This window comes from Rhinopithecus roxellana, chromosome 17 (assembly GCF_007565055.1).
Source record: "Rhinopithecus roxellana isolate Shanxi Qingling chromosome 17, ASM756505v1, whole genome shotgun sequence".
Lineage (NCBI taxonomy): Eukaryota > Metazoa > Chordata > Mammalia > Primates > Cercopithecidae > Rhinopithecus > Rhinopithecus roxellana.
In genome coordinates this window covers 41,236,106-41,251,390 of record NC_044565.1, presented here as the reverse complement: position 1 = coordinate 41,251,390, position 15,285 = coordinate 41,236,106, and the positions used below count along the sequence as shown (strand labels likewise).

The following is a 15,285-nucleotide window of genomic DNA, read 5'->3' as shown; positions in this document are numbered from 1 at the left end:
CAAAGCAGGGGCTTTTAACTCAGTGGGTTTGTGATGGCGAAGCAGGAGGGGTTGACTAGTGCTGAGGAGAAGGGAGTCAGTGGCAAAAAATGAGGCTAGAATAAATTGATAGAGGCTAAATTCTAGAAAATTTGTCTTGCCATGTCAAGGACTTAAGATTGTATCCTGAAGGTAATGGAGGAGTACTGAAGAATTTTACACAGGAAAGGAACACACTCAGATTTCAACTTAAAAAGACTCTTACAGAAAGAAAATTACAGTTAGTTGGAAACAAGTAGAAATTGTTTCAACCACATCCTCAATGCACCCTAGAACAAATCTAGAGATTAACAAAAATTACAACACTCCTTCCAAAAAATAGTCCCAACTCCTTAACAATGTCAAAATTCACTTATGAATAATTTTCAGTTAAAGAAGAAATAACAGTTCAATTCAGACTACATAGAAAAGTTTATACATGAATTTAGGAGATGCTCTCAAATCCAGAGTCAGAGGAAAAACATGTAGCCTTAAATAGTTTCATCAGTAATTTTAAAAAGATAAAAATAAACTAAAATTTCAAATCAAATAATTTAGAAAAATTAAATAAGATGCAATTAACAAAAATAAAATGGGAGTGAATATATTTTTAAAAGAAAAAGAATAGAACATAATTTTAAGACAAAAAATTTTTATTTTTTCAAATTTTTATTTTTTATTCAAAATTAGGAGCAAAAATGTATATGAATCTACAGACATGAAGATATTTTTACTTAGACAAGAATTTCATGTGCCACACTACAACAAATCTAAAAAATTAAATCTCTATAAAGCAGATAATTTTCTAAGAAAATGTAGACTACCAAAATTATACCTAAAAGTTGAACAAGCAAATGCTATGGAAGAAATTGGAAAAGTTTGCCAAGAGATTAGAATCAGAAGGTTTTATAGGCAAATTCTTTCAAAATTTTAAGAAATCAACTATCCTTTTGTTACGTAAAATGTTCCAGACCATATAATTTCTTTGAAAGCTCTCATTTATTTTGCCAGGTTAGCATAATGTCAATACAAAACTCTGACAGAGACAACAGGCAATACAATGTCAATACAAAAATCAGACAAAGTACAATAAAGTCTTACAAAACTTTGACCAATCTTATATTAGAATAGATAAAAAGATCAAAGTATATCAAGGGCAGGTTAAGTATGTTCATCATTCCCAATATAGCTGAATTTTTTTCCTGACATTTAGCCAATGCAGTAGGACAAGAAGAAATATGAAATGCAAACATTGACAGTAAAAGCAAATGAACACTGTTTGCATAATCAATGACCCAGAAAACTAAAATTAATAAATCATTGAAACTAATTACTCAGTAAACTAGATAACTACAAAATAAATATATCTAAAACAACAGCTTCTTAAATAACAATAGCCACCTAGTAAATATAATGGTTAAAGGGGTCCATTTCAAATAGCAACAAAAATACAAAATACCTTAAAATAAATTCAACATATGGGACTGTTATAAAGAAAACAACATGCTTTACAAAGATCCATAAAGAATGTTTGAAACTAGAAGTGCTATATCATGAGTATGGAAGATAAGTCGTAATACTGAAAGCTGTAAATTCTCCCCAAGTTAATGGACTTTTACTCAAAATCACAATGGGAATTTTTAGAATCTGAAAGAAACAAAAGATTCTGAATTTCAAAAATTCTTTTGAAAAATTTAAAATGAGAAGAACTTGAGCATCATCTGCCAAAACACACTAGAAATCTAGCAAAGAAAATGATGCAGAGTAAAACAGAACAGAAAGCACCAAAACAGACCCAGTCAGATAAGGATTTCATCTAGGAAAATGTGACATTTCAAATCAACAGGAAAAGATAAAATTATTAAGAAGTAGTTTCAGAACAATTATGTAACTATTTGGAAGAAAATGTGAATTCATTCCTTACTTCACATGACATGCCAAAATTTCAAATAAATTTAGAAAATCTAATGTTCAAAATATAATAATAAAAGAACAAAAACATAGATGAATATGGATCTGATGGCGAATATGAAAAGTTTTCTATAAATAAAATTAGGAAGGAAGGTGAGCAGAGAGAAAGGGAAAGAGAGAAGAAATATTAATAGACTTAACTATAACAAAGTTACTTTTAGAAATAAACATGACATTTACAAATGCCAAAGGCAAACACAAACTTGATTTAAAAAACTTGCAACATGTAACAGATAATTAATATGCTCATAACCAGCTTTTGCAAATAAATATAAAAAATTAAAATATTGCTAAAAATAGACAAATGGCATGAACAAGCAATTCAAAAATGAAAACTGCAAATAATGTATAGTATTTGAAAAAAAAAGTTTAGCTTCAGTTATAACCAAAGAAATTCAAATTAAAACAAGGCACTATGTTTTGTTTAATTTCAAAAATTGAAATACCCAAGGCTGGTGAAGACATAGGGCAATGATTTTTGATACAGTTGACCCTTGAACAACACAGGTCTGAAGTGAATGTATCCAGTTATGCATGGATTTTTTTCAATATATATATTGAAAATCCTTTAAAGATTTTTCAACAATTTAAAAAGACTTGCAGAACAATTGTATAGACTAGAAATATCGAAAAAATTAAGAAAAAGGTATGTCCCGGCCGGGCGCGGTGGCTCAAGCCTGTAATCCCAGTACTTTGGGAGGCCGAGACGGGCGGATCACGAGGTCAGGAGATCGAGACCATCCTAGCTAACACGGTGAAACCCCATCTCTACTAAAAATACAAAAACTAGCCGGGCGAAGTGGCGGGCGCCTGTAGTCCCAGCTACTCGGGAGGCTGAGGCAAGAGAATGGCGTAAACTCGGGAGGCGGAGCTTGCAGTGAGCTGAGATCTGGCCACTGCACTCCAGTCCAGGCGACAGAGCGAGACTCCGCCTCAAAAAAAAAAAAAAAAAAAAAAAAAAAAAAAAAAAAAAAAGGTATGTCATGAATGTATAAACTGTATGTAGATACTAGTCTATTTTATCATTTACTACCATAAAGTATACATAGATCTATTATAAAAAGTTAGAATTTATCAAGACGTATGCACACAAACACAGAACATACATGGCATCATTCACAGTCAAGAGATATATAAACAAATGTAAAGATACAGTATTAAATCAGAGCTGCATAAAATTAACTGTAGTACGTACTGTACTATTGTAGTCATTTCATAGACACCTCCTGTTGCTATTGTGGTGACTCAAGCGTTACAAGTATCTGCTTAAATCGCCGCCGTGTGATTCTAATCATCTTCGGGTGAGCAGTTCGTCTCCCCAGTAAATTGTGTATCATAGTGAAAAGTGATCTCTTGTGGTTCCCTCATACTTTTCATCATGTTTAGTGCAATGCCGTAAACCTTGAATAACACCACGGGATCCACACGAAGTGCTGCTAGTGATGCTGGAACTATTCCCAAGAAGCAGAGAAAAGTCATGACATTACAAGAAAAAGCTGAATTGCTTGATATGTGCCTTACAGAGGTCTGCAGCTGCATTTGCCCATTTCAGACAAACAATTCATCCTGTAAACAGATGATGCCGTCTTCTACTGTCAGTAAATACAGCACAGTACTGCAAATGTCTTTTCCTTCTGATTTTTTAATAACATTTTCTTTTCCCTAGCTTACTTTATTGTAAGAACATAGTATATATACATATAACATACAAAATATGTGTTAATCAATCATTTATGTTATCGGTGGGGTTTCTGGGCAAGAGTAGGCTGTTAATAGTTAAGTTTTCAAGGAGTCAAAAGTTATACCTGAATTTTCAAGTGCACAGGGCATCAGTGCCTCTAACTCCCATATTTTTCAAGAATCAACTATATATTCTGTTAGCAGGGCTTTATATTAATACAACACTTCTGAGGGGCAATTTAGTAATACGTATCAAAAGCTACACAAATATTCACCAGGTTTTCTACCTCTCAAATTTTATGCTAAGAAAATGATCAAAGCTGCTTACAAAGATATGTATACAAGAATATTCTTTGCAGTATCACGTCGATAAAGGAGAATTTGAACCCTCTAAAATAAATAATAGCGCCTTGATTAGGTGACTTGCAGCACATTCTACTATATACTCATGAAAATTTTTATTGCAGATTCTCTAACAGCACAAGAAAATGTTCAAGATACTTAAAGAGAATGTTACTAAAGAGTATGCATAATATAATCTTAATTATGTTTTAAAATTTTAATCATGAAATTTGTTATTTACTGTCTGTCTTGTTCACTGTAATGGTCCTAGAAGGTTCTCATCTCTGGCTGCAAGTTAGAATAGCCAGGAATGCTTTTGCAAAATATCCCTGCCTGGGCCCCACCCAAAATTAAATTAAATCAGAATCTCTGTGGGTGGTTTGGTTTTAATTTCTCCAAGTGATTCTAATGTGCAGTCACTGTCAGAAACTTTCTGTTGTATAGAGCTGTGATTCTCAACACGGTCCATTTTGCCCCCAGGGAACATCTGGCAGTATCTGGGGACACTGTTCATTGTTGTCTCAACTTGGAGTAAGGGATGCTACTGGCATCTAGTGGGTAGAGACCAGTTGTATGGACTGAATTTGCCCCTCCTAAAATCCCTAAGTTGAAGTTCTAATCCCCAGTACCTCAGAATGTAAATGTATTTGTAGACAAGGTCTTAAAGAGGCGGTTAAGTTAAAGTGAGGCCTTTAGAGTGGGGCCCTAATCCAATAAGGCCAGTACCCTTATAAGAAGAAGAAAGGAACCAAGGATGTGGTCGCACAGAGGAAAGGCCATGCGAGGACACAGCAATAAGGCTGCAGCCCACAAACCAAGGAGAAAGGCCTCAGGAGAAATCAACCCTACTGGCACCTTGATCTTGGACTCACAGCCTTCAGAGCTTTGGGAAAATAAGTTTCCATGGCTTATGCCCCTCAGCCTGTGGCATTGTTAGGGCAGCCCTAGCAACTAATACAAGAGGAATGCTGCTAAACATCATACAGCGCACAGAACATTCCCCACAACAAAGAATTATCTGACCCAAAATGTCCATAGTGCCAAGATTAAGAACTCCCTAGAGCCTAGGTCTGTGCTGTGTGTAGAAAACCAATAAATATTTTGTTACCTAGGTGAATGACATATTTAATAGGTAGAAATCATCAGGACTTGGTCACCCATTGAATGTGACAAGAGATGGAGAGGTAAGAGTCGGGAATGGCAGCCAGATTTCTGGTTGGGGTGACCAAGTGAAGGGAAAGGGCAGAATCCCGGAAAGCGGACAGGAGGGAGTGGGGGATAAGGTGGGACCTGAGGGAGTGGGGGCATCCCATGCAGGTGTACAGTGGCCAAGCAGAAATAGGCTTCCTGAAATGAAAACTAGGCAATTGCTAGCGTATAAGCCATAATTCATCAGCTGCGGGGAGACAAGGCTGCCCAGAGGAGCATCTAGGATGAGCAAAGTGCTAGTGATGGAGCCTTGATGACCATAAATACTTAAAGAGTGGGCAGAGGAAAAGGAGAACAGAGACACCACGGGGGCCTTAGTGCAAGGGCAGGTCATGGAAGCTGCGACAATGAGTCCTATGGACCTACGTCACTGAGCTATCCTACCCAATTATCCAACCAAACACAAAGGTAGGTGTTGGGGAGGTGTTTGTACATGTGGTTGGTCTCTATAATCAGTTAACTTTATGTAATGGAAATTAGCCTCAATAATGTGTGTAGGCCTCATCCAATCAGTTGAAAGGCCTTAAAAGCTAAACTGAGGTTCTCCTGAGAAAGAAGAAATACCACCTGTCAAGTGCAGCTTCAGCTCCTGCCTGAGAGTTTCCAGCCCACCAGCCTGCCCTCCAGGGTTCTGACTTGCCAGCCCCTTGTTCTGTTTCTCTGAAGAACCTGATGGATACAGAAGCCAAGGAGGGGCTCCAGGAGAAGAGAAGCTGATGGCTCCATTCTGTACCCTCACACATTGGCTGCGGCACATACGACTGAAAAATAAAGGTTATTCCATATCCATGGCAAGACCTCAGAAGAGAAATCAAGAAAAAAGAGGAGAGGTCTAGGAGAGAGCGCAGAGGAAAGCTTCAAAACTATGTGCCCACTGGGCACAGTAGCTCACACCTGTAATCCCAACATTTTAGGAGGCTAAGGCAGGAGGATCGCTTGAACCCAGGAGTTGGTGACCAGCCTGGGCAACAAAGTGAGACCTTGTCTCTACAAAAAAAATAGACAAACCTAGCCAGGTGTGGTGATGAACACCTGTGGTCCCAGTTACTCGGGAGGCTGAGGTGGGAGGATTGCTTGAGCCCAGGAGATTCAAGGCTGCAGTGAGCCATAATCACACTACTATGCCCCAGCCTGGGTGATAGAACAAGACCCTGTCTCAAAAATAAATAAAGGAAACTGTGTGCCTACCTGTGGAAATGAGAAAGACAGGATAGGGCAACACGAAGAGACCAAGTCAGGAAACAGACGCCCAGCTGTCCCTCCCTACACCCATCACCACCTGAGCTGCTCACCACACCCCGAGAGCTGTCAGCTGTTTACACACACTAATTCTCATTACAGTCCTTCCAAGGGGGAGTTTTCATCTTTATTTTATACAGGTGGCAACTGGACCACTGTGGGAGACCAAAGAATCACCCTAGACCTTCTGCTAGCATGTAGAAGAACCCATAACCAAACTCAGGCTTCTTGGATTCCACACTTCTGCTATTCACCACAAAGCTGTTATTGTGCAAGCCGCTTTGTCTGGTGGAAACGTTAGGAGTGGAGAAATGGAGTTCTAAGGCCAACTCTGCCCTGACGGGCTGCCGGGTGTCCACGGGCAGGTAGCCGGTGGTAGGAGTCACCTGCTGTCATGGAACAGCCCAGGCTTTGGGGTCATATACCTGGAGCTGCCTCTAGTCTACCATTTACTAGTTAGGTGGTCTTGGGCATCTCTCTTACCCTTCCCACATATCTCTTACACTTCCCACAATTCAGCCTCCCCATCTGCAAATAAGCGATAAACGATATCTTTAAAAGACAGTATTTTTTGAGACAGCATGCACAAGGCACAAAGCACATGGAAAGTGCCCAAGAATTGGGAATTCCAGTCCATTTTCAGTCTTTCACTGGTCCTTGGTTTTCTCACCCATTACACCTCCTGCAGGGTTGTTGGGCTGGTCCAATGATATGATAAATGCAAATGTACTTGACAAATTCAAGACATCATTACCATGGAAAGAGAGGATACACACACTATATTTTATACAAAATTTAGCCACCAGTTTTACAACCCCGAGCAAGTCATAGAAACTTCCTGTGCCTCAGTTTCCCTGTGTGAAAACCAGGCAGAGCAAAAGCTGCTCCACCCACCCCCACAGTCTTACAAGGACACATACGTGCAATTTGTAATAATTATAAATTGAATTTCAGGCTATACGGTTATACCGGATTTCTAAACAGCCAGATGACATTCCTAGCCCCCTTCCCCAAAATCCATTACATCCCCGTCACAAAGTCTAACTTTATGGAATTCTCTTTTGCTGTTTTAACCCCTGATTTGATTCACATCTCCTGCCTTGCTCCCGCTGTCATTTTCTCTCCCAGACTCGACACATGGCTGCACCGATATCCTCCCTCTGTTTCCTTTCTTGTTACTACATGTCCAGTAGTATTGCATAAAAGTGCTCAAAGGGAAGGGTCAAGCTCCGTTTCAAGTCTGAGGTCTGGGATTACATCAAATCCGTAACGTTTATCTGCCCTCGCCATCAGCCAAATACTTCCCAATTTAAGTCTCAGTCACATCAAGAGAAGACTGAACAGTGTGGCCGGCAGAGTGCCCTGCTCTCACCTCCATTTTTCTTACTTAATTCCAAGGGTATGGCTCCCAAACCCACTTAGGCCCTATAATGGTCACAGGCAGTGTGGCCATTGGCAGCCAGGCAGCATTTCACCTGAGGCAGCTCAGGGGCTGCAGGGCTGCTGTCAGAGCAAACAGACCGCCTCCGTGGACTGGAAGGAGCAAGGCTCACACAAAGGGCTTTTTGTTTCAATTAAATAAGAAGTCATTTTGAGCCCAATTTCCAAAGTGCCTCGCTCTCCACGTGCCTTGGGCACACAGTGAACATTCTTATTGTATGGTAGAACTCCCCCATTCTACCTCACACAGCCCAAATTTAGAGGTAGGGGATATTGGCCTAGGAGGTGCCCCCTGGCAGCAGATGTGATGTGCATCTGTTCTCTTGACCCTTGTGCAGAAATTCATCTTATTGCCACTAAACCAACAATGCATAAATAATAGGGTGCAGCCCTAGCGCCTAGGACAGTGTCCGAAACCCCGGGGAAACGTGATGAACATTCGTGCAGTGAATAAGCAAATGAATGCAAATAAAACGAATAAAAAGTTCAAATGGGGGTTAGAAGGAAAAATAGTTTCAGATTTTGTTTTGTTTTGTTTTGTATTTAAATGAAAGAGAAGAAGAAAGAACTATAATTTGAGTTCCAAATTAGAAGGCAACTAGGCCCAGGAAAGAGTAAGTCATTTGTTTGACCATTTGGGGGCATAGCAGTCAGCCAGCAGGTATCCAAAACAGACAGCGCAAGGCACAACTCCGGAAATACTTCCAGGTCCGAGAAGTCTCCGTAACTTCTGCCCCCTCAGCCTCCGCTCTTCACTTCTGCCTTGTTTTGCTCTCCCTGCTCTGCGTACACAACCTGAATGAGGTTACTTAGCCCTGACAGCTTTCTCTGGGGAGCAATTAGGGCCTTTAAGATCTTACCTATGCTTCACCAGAAGTCTTCTCATTAAATGGTTACTTCAAATGTTCCCAGGGCTGAAAACATTAAGATTTAAAGGGAACAATTGACTGCTTTTTTTCCATGCCAAATCAGACCGTTGTTTAACATGGTGAGAGCTACCACTGAGGTTATTGAAGTAGAAAAAGGGGGTTATACATTGCTGGAGAACAGAAACTTAGCAGGGAAATTAAAAACAAGACAGGCTCTGGGACCAAGTAAGTCAAAGTGATGTCTTCAAGGAATCAGGCTTTGCAAGAGTCCTGCGGCCCAGAAGTCAGACCCTCAGTGCCCTCCAGGGCTTCCAAAGCAACTCTGTTCTGCATCCCATCTCACAAAATAATTGGGAGCTACCAGCAAGGTGCCTGTCATGAGGAGGCAACTTCCTGGAGGGGGGCCCTTGGCCTGCCTTGAAGGATGGCAAGCCCAGTAAGGACAAAGTGTGGCAGGGAGGTGAAGAGTCGTGTTTGAGACGGCAGGGCCCATCTGAGCGTGGAAGCCTGTTTGGAAGCAGAAGCTGAAGTTCTCCTTTCTGACCATGCCCCACCCTACCGAGAGAACCTTGCCCTTCATGGGAAAGTGATTTGAGGAGCACTAAAGTCATTGGTGTCTGAGTCGTATGGGGCATTGGGCTGTCTTGGAATTGTGACTCATCCACTCATACGTTGTGGTTTAAATAGGGTTCCAATGTATTAAAATTTATTCATAATTTCTTAGTGTTTTCAGGTCAGATTCGAAGATGAAAATAAACATCATCTCCTTCAAACTTGAAGTTGATTAACCCAGAACAGGAAGAGGACTTCTAAGTGAGCAAAGAAAGAGGAACACATTTGTTTGGTGTCCAGCTCAAGATAAATGGAAAACATTCCTTGGTTCCTTTTAGCGTGTATGGGCTTCTGTTTCCCAGAACTGTCCCAGAAAGAATTCTTCACTTTTCTAAGCTGCAAGTATACATAAGCATCAGGATAAGTCAGTGATTAAATCCCCACACAAACCAAACTCAGATGATTTTTTTTTTCGTTCTTCATAATTTCCCATGAAGGCCTTGTTCTCTTGGCAGAGTGGAGCACTGTTAAAAAGACCGGGCCGGGCCGGGCGCGGTGGCTCAAGCCTGTAATCCCAGCACTTTGGGAGGCCGAGACGGGCGGATCACGAGGTCAGGAGATCGAGACCATCCTGGCTAACACTGGTGAAACCCCGTCTCTACTAAAAAAAAATACAAAAAAACTAGCCGGGCGAGGTGGCGGGCGCCTGTAGTCCCAGTTACTCGGGAGGCTGAGTTAGGAGAATGGCGTAAACCCGGGAGGCGGAGCTTGCAGTGAGCTGAGATCCGGCCACTGCACTCCAGCCTGGGCAACAGAGCGAGACTCCGTCTCAAAAAAAAAAAAAAAAAAAAAGACCACACCGACATAAGCTCGCCTTCTAGCTTCCTGGGCTCTTTCTAGTTTCCTGGGAGTTGGACCCTATGCCCAGCACTCCCCCTTGCCATTCCCCGGTTGACATTGCCATGGTTGGTGATCACTTCATGACAGAGGCCACCTTCCTGGGCATCATTCTTTCCAGGGTCCCTGGAAGGTAATCTAGGCCTTTGTTCTGAATAAGACTTCGAATTTTCATCAGACCTTCTATAGACATCTCCTACAGGGAACATTGGCTCTGTCTTTGCCAATCCTTTCTATACTGGGGGAAAATCTCATGATAGCATTCCTGCCTCCCCAGTGTAGTCACAACTCAAACCGCCAGTCTCTCTTGTAGTTAGAATGCAGGCCTGTGACCCAGTCCTGTCTTTGTACACATCTGCATAAGATTTTGTTTTAGAAATGAAGAAGTGAGCAGTGCAAGGAATTGGACTCAGTCAAGGGAATCCCTTCACTGACACAGGAGCATCAGTTCTTTGGAAGCAGCTGTGCACGGGGTAGAAACAACAAGTTCCTGTCATTGAGTTCTCAGTAGCTGCAATGGTGGTTTCATCTTCAGGCCAGTTCTACAGTGTGGTTGGGGTACTTTTCCTGGAAGCTTAACCTGGAACTTGCTTTCCCTGCCCCTCAACTCCTAATGATCCCAAATATTCAATAGATCTATTTTATGCTTGAAATAGGTGTCTGGAACCAAGAATGTTGCCAGTGGACATTTCAGGAGCTGAGGGTATTTCGGGAGATTGCTCTTCTCCTGGTCTTCAGTGACAGGGTGGGAGGAAAGGATCATCCCTTCCTGGGGATATAGAAAACTCATTCATTCATTCAATGTATAGTGAGCTTGTGAGTTAGGAGCAATCCTTTCTGGGAATCAGTGATGTCTGCAGATGTAAATTCCTTTGACACCCACATAAAGTTACAGCACAGAGGAGCTTCAAAACACACAGGCTTAAGCTTCCACACACACCCCTTTGCCCTCCTTCCCTGGTCCTCACTCGAACTTTACTTTAATACTCTCCAGGCAACCAGATCTCTCAGTCCCTTCTCCTCCACTCACCTCAGCCAAATTTGCAGTCAACCTCTTTAAGGTTTAATGACCAAAATAGCTTGAAATATTATCCTTTGCCAGAAGCATTTGTATGATACAGGAACTAGAGCCTTGGACTAAAAGGACAACGCCTCCTAGTGAAATAAAAGTCAATAAAGAAAATTTGTGTTTGATTTGCTTCAATTTTCATCTATTTGTCTGTTCTTACCAATGAGGATTTCCCTGGGAGACTACAAAGCCATTATCTAGGAAGGAAGGACTCAACATTTATGGACTATCTACATATATGCAGGTGGTGTGAAGGATGCTTTTTCCAACATGACCACACTTACCCTGGCCCTCACCACTCCAGCCACACTGACCACCTTGCTGCTCCTCCAACATGACACATGCTCTTTGGCCTGGGGCCTTTACAATGACCCTGCAGTCCCTCTGCCTGCAGCACCCTTTCCCCAAAGATCTCCATGGCCCACTTCTTTACTTTCAGGTATCTGCTCAAATGTCCTCAAGTAGACACACCTTCCCTGACCACCTGCCCTCCACCCATCATGCTTGGTATTCTCACTCCCCCAACTCTGCTTTATTAGTTCCCCACATCACTAATCACCACATGGCATACTTACTTAGTAATTCACTGTCCAGCTGCTCCTGGCCCCAACCACCACCACTAGAAGATCAGTTCTAAACAGGCAGGGATTTTGTGTTTGCTCACTGCTCCTCTCCCCAGCACCTAGAACAATTATCAACACAGAGTAAGTGCTCAACAAAATCTGTTGACTAAATTAAATTCATACAGAATGATGCAAATATCATTCTAACTTTCAAAAAATAGTGATTTTAGAAAAATTAAATTGTTCAAGGTTCATTAATCCATTAAGCCTTGCACCCAAACCTGAATCTGTGCAGCGAGAAAGACCGAGCTTCCTCACTCCTTTCTCCCTAGGCAAGTTAAGCAGAGGGAGTATTCAGAGTCATGCCCTCAGCTCCTCAGTGGCCCTCCAACCCCTTCCTGATGGGTAACACTTGCATAGCTTAAGGTAGCATCAGCTGCTACAACTGGTAAACCTTCATGCATAAGTGGGTTAACCCAATAAAAGAGTGTGATACAAGTATGCTTGGTAGGAACATTCTCCTCCAAGTGATGAATCAGGGACCCAGGCTCTTTCTAATTTATGGATCAACCACCTTCAACACATGGTTCTCAAGGTAGTCCTGGAAATCACTTCCACTCCAGTCATGGAATGAGCATGAAGATCACCTAAGGGGGTAGAGGGGAAACACTTCTACTCACATGACAATGGCCAGCTCTCAGTCACATGGCTACACCCAACTGCAAGGGAGTCTGGGAAATATAGTGTGGGCATAAGCCCAAGAAGAGGAGAAAAGAGGTGTGGTAATCAATAACCAGCCTCGGAGGATCCCATGTCATCTTCTATTAGTAACCTAGGTTTTAGAGTAGGTCAACCACTGAATGGAAAGGTACCAGGAAAGTGGTTAACCACCTTGACCTGCAATTTAAGCAGTCTTGGGCTCATGTTCCAGGCTCACCATTGACTAGATGCTTAGCGTTAGTCTAGTTACTTACCTCTCTGAGTCTCAGTTTCCTCAGCTATAAAATGGGGACAATACTAGTACCTACCTCATTGGGTTGTGGTGAGGAACAGCTGAGATCATGCCTGTTGGGTATGTAGCAGTACTGACCGGAACTGTTATGAGGGAAAAGATGCTCCAAAAAGGGGTCCCAGCTTCCTCCCCCAGTGCTCTCACATCCCAGCAGGCCAGCGATTCAGGGACCCACTCTGGGTCTCAAAGCTTAAATGAGAAAAGCTTTGTCCCCACTTGACAAGTGACCTGTGAGTCCTCTCTGTTGCATCCTATTGATGATTTCTCACAAATCCCACGGTATCAGTTTGCATAAGTTTGAAATGCCCTTTCCATTAACGGAGGAGCTCTGCTATTAGCTAATTACACTTTGGCTTTTCCTGTGTGAGCCACCGTGCCAGGGAGAAGAGGCCGAGCGTGAGGTGGCCTCTGGTGTGGCGAGAAGGCTTGTGCAGACTGGGATGGGCAGGGGCTGGGGTGAACGTGGGGGCTGCTTCTTTCTGTCCTTTCCTTTCTATAAATCCAGTTATTGGGAGAGAGACCTTTGGAGGAGTGGCTCCCAATTTCCCACAGGAAGGTTTTAGAAGAATTTGGGACAACTCCAGTTTTCAGGAAAGCTGCTGATGTTCAGAAAAAAACTAAACGCACTGCTCAAGGTTACCAGAGAGTACCTGAATCCATTGTGAGGTGGGATCCTGACAGAAGAGCACTGTCCTCAGAAGCTACAGCCTCCAACATGGTTCTGACCCCAGGGCCGACACCTGCCGGGTCAGTCCCCGGCCCAACTGGGGAGCAGTGGTCTGCCTACTCCGTCTTCTGCCATGCCTTCCTCCATATCGGTCAAAAAAATTTTTTTTAAGCCTAGGTTTTAGGCTGAGTCAGATGTGGGTTCAAATCCCATCTCTGCCACTTACCTCCAGCAAGTTATATCCCGACGTGGAGTCTCAGCTTCCTTGTGTGTTAAATGATAAGACCTATCTCAAGGAAGTACCACAGGATTAACTGCAAAAGGGTGGCTCAGAGAAGATACCAAAGAAACGTTAGTAGGTAGGTGTTCCTACCCTACTCTCACCCTGAAATTTCTCCCTTTTCTGTAAGCCTTGATGTCACCCAAGCTGAAAATGCTTTTGAGGGATTGCCCCTCTCCAGCTTATTCTTACTGTAAAAATAGATGCATTGAGTAGCTGAGGGGTGAGGAGTTTGCCATGCCTTGAATAGTAACATTTAGACGTCTCCATAACACTGATGGGTGGGCCCAACAGAAATCCATTTAATGGGTTCTGAAGAGCCTCTTGGGGGCAACTTCAAGTGAGAGAAGGTGTCAGAAATTATGAGTTTTATCCAACAGAAAGTTTTTGGCATAGGAAAGGAATCAGGATTTTGAGTTGGGATCACTCAAATCTATTCCTATCCCAGCTGCATAGATTGGCATCTAGTTACTGGAAATAGAAAGTAAATAAATAAAAACAAAAAGAACTGAGCTCTATTTCCATTTAGGATGCCAAAAATCACTGGAGACTTGCTCCCACCCTAACAATGAGAATGAACCAGGTAAGGTACAATATCACAATTGTTTAAAACCTATCAGAGAGCTGCAGATGCAAAGAAGTGAAATGAACTAAATTTCAGAAAGTGAAGATTCCTTCCTAGCAAGAACAGAGCCATTTTCATCACTAGGAAGGAGCAGAGAAAAATGAATCTGCCATGGATGGGGGTAAGGAAAAACCACCAAACTTTCTTTTAATTAATTTTGTTTTGTTTTTTTATTTATTTATTTTATTTATTTATTTTGTATTTTTTGAGACAGAATTCCGCTCTGTCGCCCAGTCTGGAGTGCAGTGGCACAATCTCGGCTCACTGCAACCTCTGCTTCTGGGTTCAAGCAATTCTCTTTCTCAGGCTCCCAAGTAGCTGGGATTACAAGTGCCCACCACCACACCCAGCTAATTTTCATATTTTTAGTAAAGAGAGGTTTTGCCATGTTGTCCGGGCTGGTCTCAAACTCCTGACCTCAGGTGATCTGCCCACCTCGGTCTCCCAAAGTGCTGAGATTATAAACATGAGCCACCATGCTCAGCCCCACCAAACTTTTAATAGGCTTGCAGCAGTCAGTGGGTTGGCATGGCAGATTAGGACCCTGGAGAGTGTGTGTCTGCACCAGCCCACAACCCTCTGCTATTGTTCTTATCTAGTGCACAGGGCCAGTATGCTGTAGGGCTGGGGATGGTAGATTACCCTGAGATATCCAGGGCCTTCTCCAACTGCAACATCGAAGCTGGGGTAGGACAGGAGATCCAAGAGAAATCCCTCTGAGGCACCCTCGGCCTCCACTGAGTGCACTGCCACCTTCCTCCAAAGATGCAAGCAGGACCACTGGGTGGAGAACTCTCAAGAGGCAGACATTTGGGGGCAACACTGGAGGGCAAAGAGAACACCCCAGTGGGA

The 15,285-nt window shown here is 42.5% G+C and overlaps 1 long non-coding RNA gene across 3 annotated transcripts; it reads right to left on the bottom strand.

Annotated features, from left to right (window-relative positions):
• Positions 1-3,049: 3,049 nt before the first annotated feature.
• On the bottom strand, positions 3,050-14,651 carry LOC115894370. 3 transcript variants are annotated; one of them, XR_004054500.1, is made up of 4 exons: positions 12,530-14,651; positions 11,862-11,968; positions 11,248-11,372; positions 3,050-3,440 (listed from the first exon to the last, which is right to left on the bottom strand). It is a non-coding gene; the product is annotated as an uncharacterized LOC115894370 (long non-coding RNA). The 3 variants fall into 3 exon arrangements; XR_004054498.1 differs by lacking the exon at positions 3,050-3,440 and adding an exon at positions 6,358-9,716; XR_004054499.1 differs by lacking the exon at positions 3,050-3,440 and adding an exon at positions 10,155-10,986.
• Positions 14,652-15,285: the final 634 nt, after the last annotated feature.